Raw genomic sequence first — 8,736 nt, forward strand, 5'->3', positions numbered from 1 at the left:
TCAGCTTCTATGTTCTGAGTACTGGGAGTTACGATTATCCATAATTTGCATGTAATTTATTTGGGGGACAGAATTTATAGAGACAGGGGAAAGGGGAGGATGGAATGTCTGCCATGGTATGGTTTGATCCATAATAATACTAATTGCCTACAGTCATTCCCACCATCATAACATTTTACCTATCTTCTCAAGCTGTCCTTTGAAATCTTCTGTTTAGCTCTTTTACTTCATCATTTCTTCAGTTTGCTTTAGCTACTCTGTGCTTAAGAGCAAGTTTCAGGTCCTCTTCTCACATCCATTTTGTTCTTTTCTCTTTCCTGTCCTTGTAATAACCTTTCAGATTCTTCATGGATGATGTCCCTGATATCTTCCCCAAACTCTCCTGTTCTTCGGTCATTCATGTTTACTGCATCCAATCTATTCTTGAGATGGCCAGTAACTTCAGGCAGGATGTATTCAAGGTCATACTTTGGCTCTTGTGGGTTTGCTTTGATTTTCTTCAGCTTCAACTTGAACTTGCACATGAGCAATTGATGGTATCTTCTACAGTCAGTCCCTGGCTTTGCCTTGACTGATGATAGAGAGCTTCTTCGTTGTCTTTTTCCACAGATGTAGTCGATTTGATTCTTCTGTATCCCATCTAGCCAATGCTCAAAGACCTGGAGTTTGAAAACCAAGAGGGAAGAACACCATTGACATTTCTCGAGGTGAAAGACCTGAATAGAAAATTCAAGCCTTGAGCTGCATTACTGAAGGATTCTGTGGGCAGAAAAGTGAATGATGCAGGAAGTATTAAAAGAAAATAGAATTAATACACAGAGTCACTGTACCAAAGAGACTCGGTTGATGTTCAGTCATTTCAGGAGGTAGCATATGATCAAGAACCGCTGGTACTGAAGGAAGAAGTCCAAAGCTCACTGAAGGCATGAGCAAAAAACAGGACTCCAGGAATGGATGGAATACCAATTGAGAAGTTTCAATGATACAATGCTGGAAGTAATCACTCTTCTGTGTCAAGAAATTAGGAAGACAGTTACCTGGCCAACCGACTGGAAGAGATCCATATTTATGTCCATTCCAAAAAAAGGAGATCAAACAGAATGTGGAAATTATCTAGCAATATCGCTATCACATGCTGGCAAAATTCCGATGAAATTAATTCAAAGACTACTGCAGCCGTACATCGACCAGCAACTGCCAGAAGTAGAAGCCAGATTCAGAAGAGGATGCGGAATGAGGGATATCATTGCTGTTGTCAGAAGGATCTTGACTGAAACAGAGAACACAAGACATATGTTTACCTGTGTATTATTGACTATGTAAAGGCATTTGACTGTGTGGATCATAACATATTATGCATAACATTACAAAGAATGGGAATTCCAGAACACTTGATTGTGCTCATGTGGGACCTGTATATGCATCAAGCGGTAGTCAAACAGAACAAGGGGTTATGGCATGGTTCCACATTGGAAAAAGTGTGCAACAGGGTTGTATCCTTTCACCCTGTATGCTGAATAAATAATCCGAGAACCCAGACTATACGAAGGACACGGCATCAGGATTGGAGGAAGGTGCATTAACAACCTGTGATATGCAGATGACATAACCTTGCAAAAGTGAAGACAACTTGAAGCATGCAATTACTGATGATGGTCAAGAACTACAGTCTTCAGTATGGATTAAACGAAAATCCTCACAATTGGACCAATAGACAACATCATGATAAATGAAGAAGAAATTGAAGTTGTCAGTGATTTCATTCTACTTGGATCAACAACCAATGTCCATGAAAGTAGCAGTCAAGAAATCAAACGACATATTGCATTGGGCAAATCTGGTGTAAAAGACCTTTTTAAAAAGTGTTAAAAAGCAAAGATGTCACTTTGATGACTAAGGTGTGCCTAATACAAGCCATGGTCTTTTTAATCACCTCATATGCATGCAATAGCTGGACGATGAAAAAGGAAGGCTGAAGAAAAATTGATGCATTCCAATTGTGATGTTGGTGAGGCATATTGGGTATACTGTGGACTGCCAGAAGAACGAATGAATCTGTCTTAGAAGAAATACAACCAGAGTGCTCCTTAGAAGCAAGGATGGTGAGACTTTGGCTACCTTACTTTTGATACATCATCTGGAAAGTGGAATTGCTAGAGAAGGAGATCATGGTTGGTAAAGTAGAAAACGAAGAAACCTTCAATGAGATGGATTGACACAATAGCCACAACAATGGAGCAGAGTAATGCTATTCAGCTATATGCATCCCCTCCTAACGGAGTCAGCTTTGTTCATCCCCGAAGCATGCCGGGGGTGAACTCGGGATGAACTTGGGCTAAGGTATAAGGATGGGACTGGCGTGACTGGCCAGCGGCCAAGGCCGAGGAACATCTTAGCAATAAGAAGAAAGACATCTGGGCCTGGACGTGAAGTCCCTGGGAACGCTGACTGCCCAAGGATTTGGGAGAAAAACAATGAGCCTTCTTCCCAGCTGGAATGGTATATAAGCTTGTGTCCCTTGCTAGGTGGTTACAGAGTGCTTAACTGTTCCAGCCACCTCCCTGGACTGACTGTCCTGTAAGTAAGCTCCATGATAAACCATATGTCATGATTGCTGGTTCCAGAGTCTTTCTTTGGTCTCTTGGAGATGCGGCCAACCATGGGTCCAGGTGCCGCTGGGCTGTTACACAACAAATGGATTCAGACATACCAATGATCATGAATGTGGTGCAGGACCAGGCAGTGTTTCATTCTGTTATACATAAAGTCACCACAAGTTGGAGCCAACCCAGCGGCAACTAACAACAACACCTCACTCATTCTGGATTTACCATGTGCCCCTCCAAAAAAAAAAGGTTTTTTTTTAGGCCCCTGGTGGCGCAGTAGTTAAGAACTTGGCTGCTAACCAAAAGACTGGCAGTTCGAACCCACCAGGCATACATTGGAAACCCAATGGGGTAGTTCTACTCTGTCCTATAGGGTCGCTATGAGTCAGAACAGACTTGACAGCAACAGGTTTGGATTTTTGGTTTAGGCCCCATATCAAGGGCTTTCTCTATATCTCCTCATTGAATCCTCAAAGTAACACGAGGACACTTGTATTTTATTTACATTTTACATATGAGGAAACTAAGGCTGAGATCCTTTAGGCGATTTACCCAAGATCAAACAAATAAAACCATGGTTTCGATCCAGCTTTGTCTCTAGCCCACCAGCTTCTCCTTGGAAACCCGATGAGGCAGTTCTACTCTGTCCTGTAGGGTCGCTATGAGTTGGAGTCAGGAATGAGTTTTTTGGTTTGGCAACTGTGGGTGTGATCCTGTTTGGAAATAGGTTTTCTTTTGTTATGTTAGCGAGGTCATACCAGTGTAGGGTGGGTCTTAAACCTAATCACTTCTGAATTATAAAAAGACCAGAATAGACCCAGAGACACACACAGGGTTGGGGTGTCGGGGAGGGGAGGGGCAGATGCCATGTGTGGATCCTCTACAAGCCAAGGAATACCAAGAAACCAAGGAAAGCCTGGAGCTACAGACAAGGAAAGAATCAACAAAGCACAGAATCACATTGGAACTTTAAGCCTCCAAAACTGTGAGAAAATGAATTTCTCTTCTTTAAAGCCACTCACTTATGGTATTTGTGTTATAGCAGCATTAGGAAACTAAGAAGGGGAGGACTTACAACTGTCATGGAATGCCCAGCCTCCCTGGCAAGTGCAGCTCAGGTAAAAGGGGATCCTAGTATCTCCATCTGGTAGTGGAATGATGGCAGACACTGCCTGGTGTACTACATGTAGGCAGAGAGTAAACTGAACAGAAGAAATATAATCCTCAGATAAAATCTCCTACTTACTGGGAAACTGGTGAGGAAGGCTGCCCTTCCACCTGTGGGACTAGGTACCTGACTTCAGTTTAGGGTAGTGGGAGAGCGGAGTAGGGAGGCACTTTTCCAGGCTACTTTGCAATCCACCCCCTCTAAATCTCTGAGAAATTGGGTAGACAGTGAATCAAATGGCCTTATCTCCTTTCCTGAGACTTGTTTATTCAACTCTGATACACTATGTGTGGGGTTTGCTAACATGCCCAACTTTATCTTATCCTCCTCTGCATCTGACTTGGTATCAGCAAACCCATCAGTATGTAAGAAGATTTGAGAGGAGGCCCCATCTGAAACAGAACTCCATATATAGGGCATAATGTACATGCATACATATATACATGCACATGCATGCATGTACATAAATATACATACATATACAAGCAGTCCCCTACTTAGGACCGGGTTCTGTTCCAACAGCACCTTAGAAAGTCGGTTCTGACAAATACATCATTTTTTGGTTTTAGTTTTCATTATTATTGCCTTTTATTATCAATAGCTTAAAAAAATTTTTTTTTTTAAGAAATCTTTATTTGTCTTTGGAGGTTGGAAACATTACAAATAAATTGACAGGTATGATGATATCAGCAAATTATGCACTGCAACATTTTATGTAGTACATATTACCAGTGATAGGTTTACCAAAAAAAAATGGACGGTCGTAAGTGATATTCGCCGTAATTCGTAATTGAAATGCATTGTAAATTGGGGGAATACCTGTATATATATATGTATATATATACACATACATATTTGTATACATACGTATATATACACACACACACATACATATGCATATACACATACCCCAAGTGATTGTCTGTGTTTGTCAGTTTTATAGAAAGAAGTTCTAGATTAGGAAAAGAATGTAAGTTCCCACTCTCTGACATACTTAGAGTGGCAAAAGTTAAGAGATTTATTTCCTCTTCCAGATATAGCATGGCTCGTAGTCCCTCAGTAGTGGCATCAGGGTCTAGAATGAAGCTCTTTGTAGGAGCCGTACATACCCATACAGGAGTTCGGACCAGCAGGGCTTTGAATCTTGTTCATAAGCCAGCCCCTGCTTATCTTCTATTGGGTATAAGATGATGGTGCTCATTGGTTTCCCTTTTCATCCTCTGAATGCCCTTTCTGGCCTGTCTCTCACAGTCAGTTTTGGGTCAAATTGCCTAACTGTGCAAGCCCTTTCTGTACAAGCAAACCTCTAAGTTTTGCAGAAGCCAGAAGTCCAGGTGAAGTGTGTTTTATCCTGTATGTCTTAGGCCTATCTGTGCTACTTTGAAAGGACTGAAGAAGTGTAAACACTGATAACTTATTCCCTCAAGCAGACCTACTCATGACCCACCCCTCCCCGCATCCTCCAAGCACAGGGCAAATCTGCATTCAGAGGCTGGAAGGCCAGCAAAAGCCAAAGTTTTCTGACTGGATCACAAAGAATGAACATTGTCTAATCTTGGAAGACCCGGTGTCTGTCTGTTTAAACCAAACCATCTTTCCACCGGATTTTTAGTCCAAATCCTCAAACTACTCATTTCTCTCGTGCTCCTCACCCCTGCCACCCTTCTATTTCACAGTTTATTTTCTCTCTTTGAACCTGCAACACTGCCTCCTGGGTCCTCACTCTTACCTGATGACCTTCCTTTCTAATTCATTGAGAAAATTGCATAAGAGTAAACCTGAATTGACAAATCCACAGTTGAATTCTCCATCTTCCCCTGCAAACCTTCTCCTAACATTGCAAGTAAGGGCAAGTCTATCCTTCCAGTTGTTCATGCCATAAAATTGAGAGTGATCTTTCACTCCTCTCTTTTTTCTCACTCCTCGTTTCCAATCCGTCAGGAAATCTTGTGGGCTCTGTTTTCAAGACAGCGCCATAATCTGACCATTTTTCATCACCTCCACTGCTATCATCCTGTTCCAAGCCACCATCAGTTATCCTCTGGATTATCGGAATTGTTTCCTAACTTCTTTCCCTGTTTCACCACCGCTCCCACCTAAACCAAAACCAAACCCGTTGCCATTGAGTCAATTCTGACTCATAGCTACCCTAATTCGCTCTGTAAACTTTCACCTGAAGAGCAATATTGTTGTTGTTGTTAGGTTCTCTTGATTCGGTTCCCACTCATAGTGCCTCTATGTACAAGAGAACGAAACACTACCCGGTCCTTCACCATCTTCGAAATTGTTGTTATGCTTGAGCCCGTTGTTGCAGCCACTGTGTCAATCCATCTCATTGAGCGTCTTCCTCTTTTGCTGACCTCTAATTTACCAAGCATGATGCTCTTCTCCAGTGACTGATCCTTCCTGATAACATGTCTAAAGTATATGAGATGAAGTCTCGCCATCCTCCCTCCTAATGAGCATTCTGGCCGTACTTCTTCCAAGACAGATTTGTTAGTTCTTTTGGCAGTCCATGGTATATTCAATATTATTTGCCAACACCATAATTCAAAGGCAGCAATTCATCTCTGGTCTTCCTTATGCATTGTCCAGCTTTCACATGCATATGAGGCAACTGAAAACACCATGGCTTGGGTCAGGTGCACCTCAGCCCTAAAAGTGACAACTTTGATTTTTAACACTTTAAAGAGATCTTCTGCAGCAGATTTGTCCAATGCAATGTGTCATTTGACATGGGCATTGATTGTGGATCTAAATAAAATGAAATCCTTTTCAATATTTTCTCCGTTCATCACGTTTCTTATTGTTCCAGTTGTGAGGATTTTTGTTTTCTGTATGTTGAGCTGTAATCCAAACTGGAGGCTGTATGTAGTCTTTGATCTTCATCAGTAAGTGCTTCAAGTCCCCTTCACTTTCATCAAGCAAGGTTGTGTCATCTGCATATCACAGGTTGTGAATGAGTCTTCCTGCAATCCTGATGCCCCATTCTTCTCCATATAGTCCAGCTTTTCAGATTATTTGCTCAGCATACAGATGGAATAAGTATGGTGAAAGGATACAACCCTGATGCACACCTTTCCTGACTTTAAACCCCTTGTTCTGTTCAAATGTCTGCCTCTAGGTCTAAGTACAGGTTCATCATGAGTGAGCACTATTAGTGTTCTGGAATTCCCGTTCTTTGCAATGTTATCCATAATTTGTTATGATCCACACAGTTGAATGCCTTTGCATAATCAATAAAACACAGGTAAACATCTTTCTGGTATTCTCTGCTTTCAGCCAGGATCCATCTGACATCAGCAATGATATCCTGGTTCCTCATCCTCTTCTGAGTCTGGCTTGAATTTCTGGAATTTTCCTGTGGATGCACTGCTACAGCAGCTTTTGAAGGATCTTCAGCAAATTTAATTGCATGACACTAATGATGATAATTTCTGCATTCTGTTGGATCATCTTTCTTTGGAATGCATACAAATATGGACCACTTCCAGTTGTTTGACCAGATAGTTGTCTTCCAAATTTCTTTGTATAGATGAGTGAGCACTGCCAGCCCTGTATCCATTTGTTGAGACATCCCAACCAATTGGTACTCCATCAATTCAATTCCTGGAGCCTTGTTTGCTCGCCAATGCTTTCAGTGCAACTTGGACCTCTTCCTTCAGTACCATCTGTTCTTGATCATATGCTACCTGAAACGGTCAAATGTTGACAAATTCTTTTGGGTACAGTGACTCTTGTGTATTCCTTCCATCTTCTTTTGATGCTTCCTGCGTCGCTTAGTATTTTCCCCATAGAATCCTTCAACATTGCAACTCCAGGCTTGAATTTTTTCTTCAGTTCTTTCAGCTTGAGAAATGCTGAGCGTGTTCTTCCCTTTTGGTTTTCCATCTTTGCACAAGGCATTATAATACTTTATCTTCTCAAGCTGACCTTTGAAATCTTCTGTTCAGCTCTTTTACTTCATCATTTCTTCCGTTTGCTTTAGTTACTCTAAGTTCAAGGGCAACTTTAACGGTGTCTTCTGAGATCTATTTTGGTGTTTTCTTTCTTGTGTTTTTAATGACCTCTTGCTTTCTTCATATATGATATCCTTTATGTCATTCCACAACTTGCCTGGTCTTCAGTTATTAGTGTTAAATGCATCAAATCTATTCTTGAGATGGTTTCTAAATTCATGTGGGATATATTCAAGGTCGTGCTTTGGCTCTTGTGGGCTTGTTCTAATTGTTTTCAACTTCAACTTGCATATGAGCAATTGATGGTCTGTTCCACAGTCGGCCCCTGGCCTTGTTCTGCCTAATGATATTGAGCTTTTTCCATTGTCTCTTTGCACAGATGTAGTCGATTTGATTCCTGTGTATTCCATCTGGTGAGTTCCCTATGTATAAAAGTCACCGTTTATGTTGTTGAAAAAAGCTATTTGCAATGAAGAAGTCGTTGGTCTTGCAAAATTCTATCATTTGATCTCTATCGTTGCTTCTATCACCAAGGCCATATTTTCCAACTACCAATCCTTCTTATTTGTTTCCAACTTTCACATTCCAATCACCAGTAATTATCCATGCATCCTGATTGCATGCTTGATCAATTTTAGACTGCAGAAGTTGGTAAAAATTTTCAAGTTCTTCATCTTTGGACTTAGTGGCTGGTATGTAAATTTGAATAATAGTCATATTAACTGGTCTTCCTTGTAGGCGTATAGATATTATGCTATCATTGACAGCATTGTACTTCAGGATAGATATTGAAATGTTCTTTTTGACTATGAATGAGACACCATTCCTGATCAAGTGGTCGTTCCTGGCATAGGAGACCATATACTTGTCTGATTTAAAATGGCCAATACCAGTCCATTTCAGCTCACTAATGCCTAGGATGTCTATATGTATACCCCCACGTGTCTGTCAGTGTGTTGTACTGTGGGGACTTGTGTGTTACTGTGATGCTGGAAGCTATGCC

This window comes from Loxodonta africana, chromosome X, assembly GCF_030014295.1.
Source record: "Loxodonta africana isolate mLoxAfr1 chromosome X, mLoxAfr1.hap2, whole genome shotgun sequence".
Classification (NCBI taxonomy): domain Eukaryota; kingdom Metazoa; phylum Chordata; class Mammalia; order Proboscidea; family Elephantidae; genus Loxodonta; species Loxodonta africana.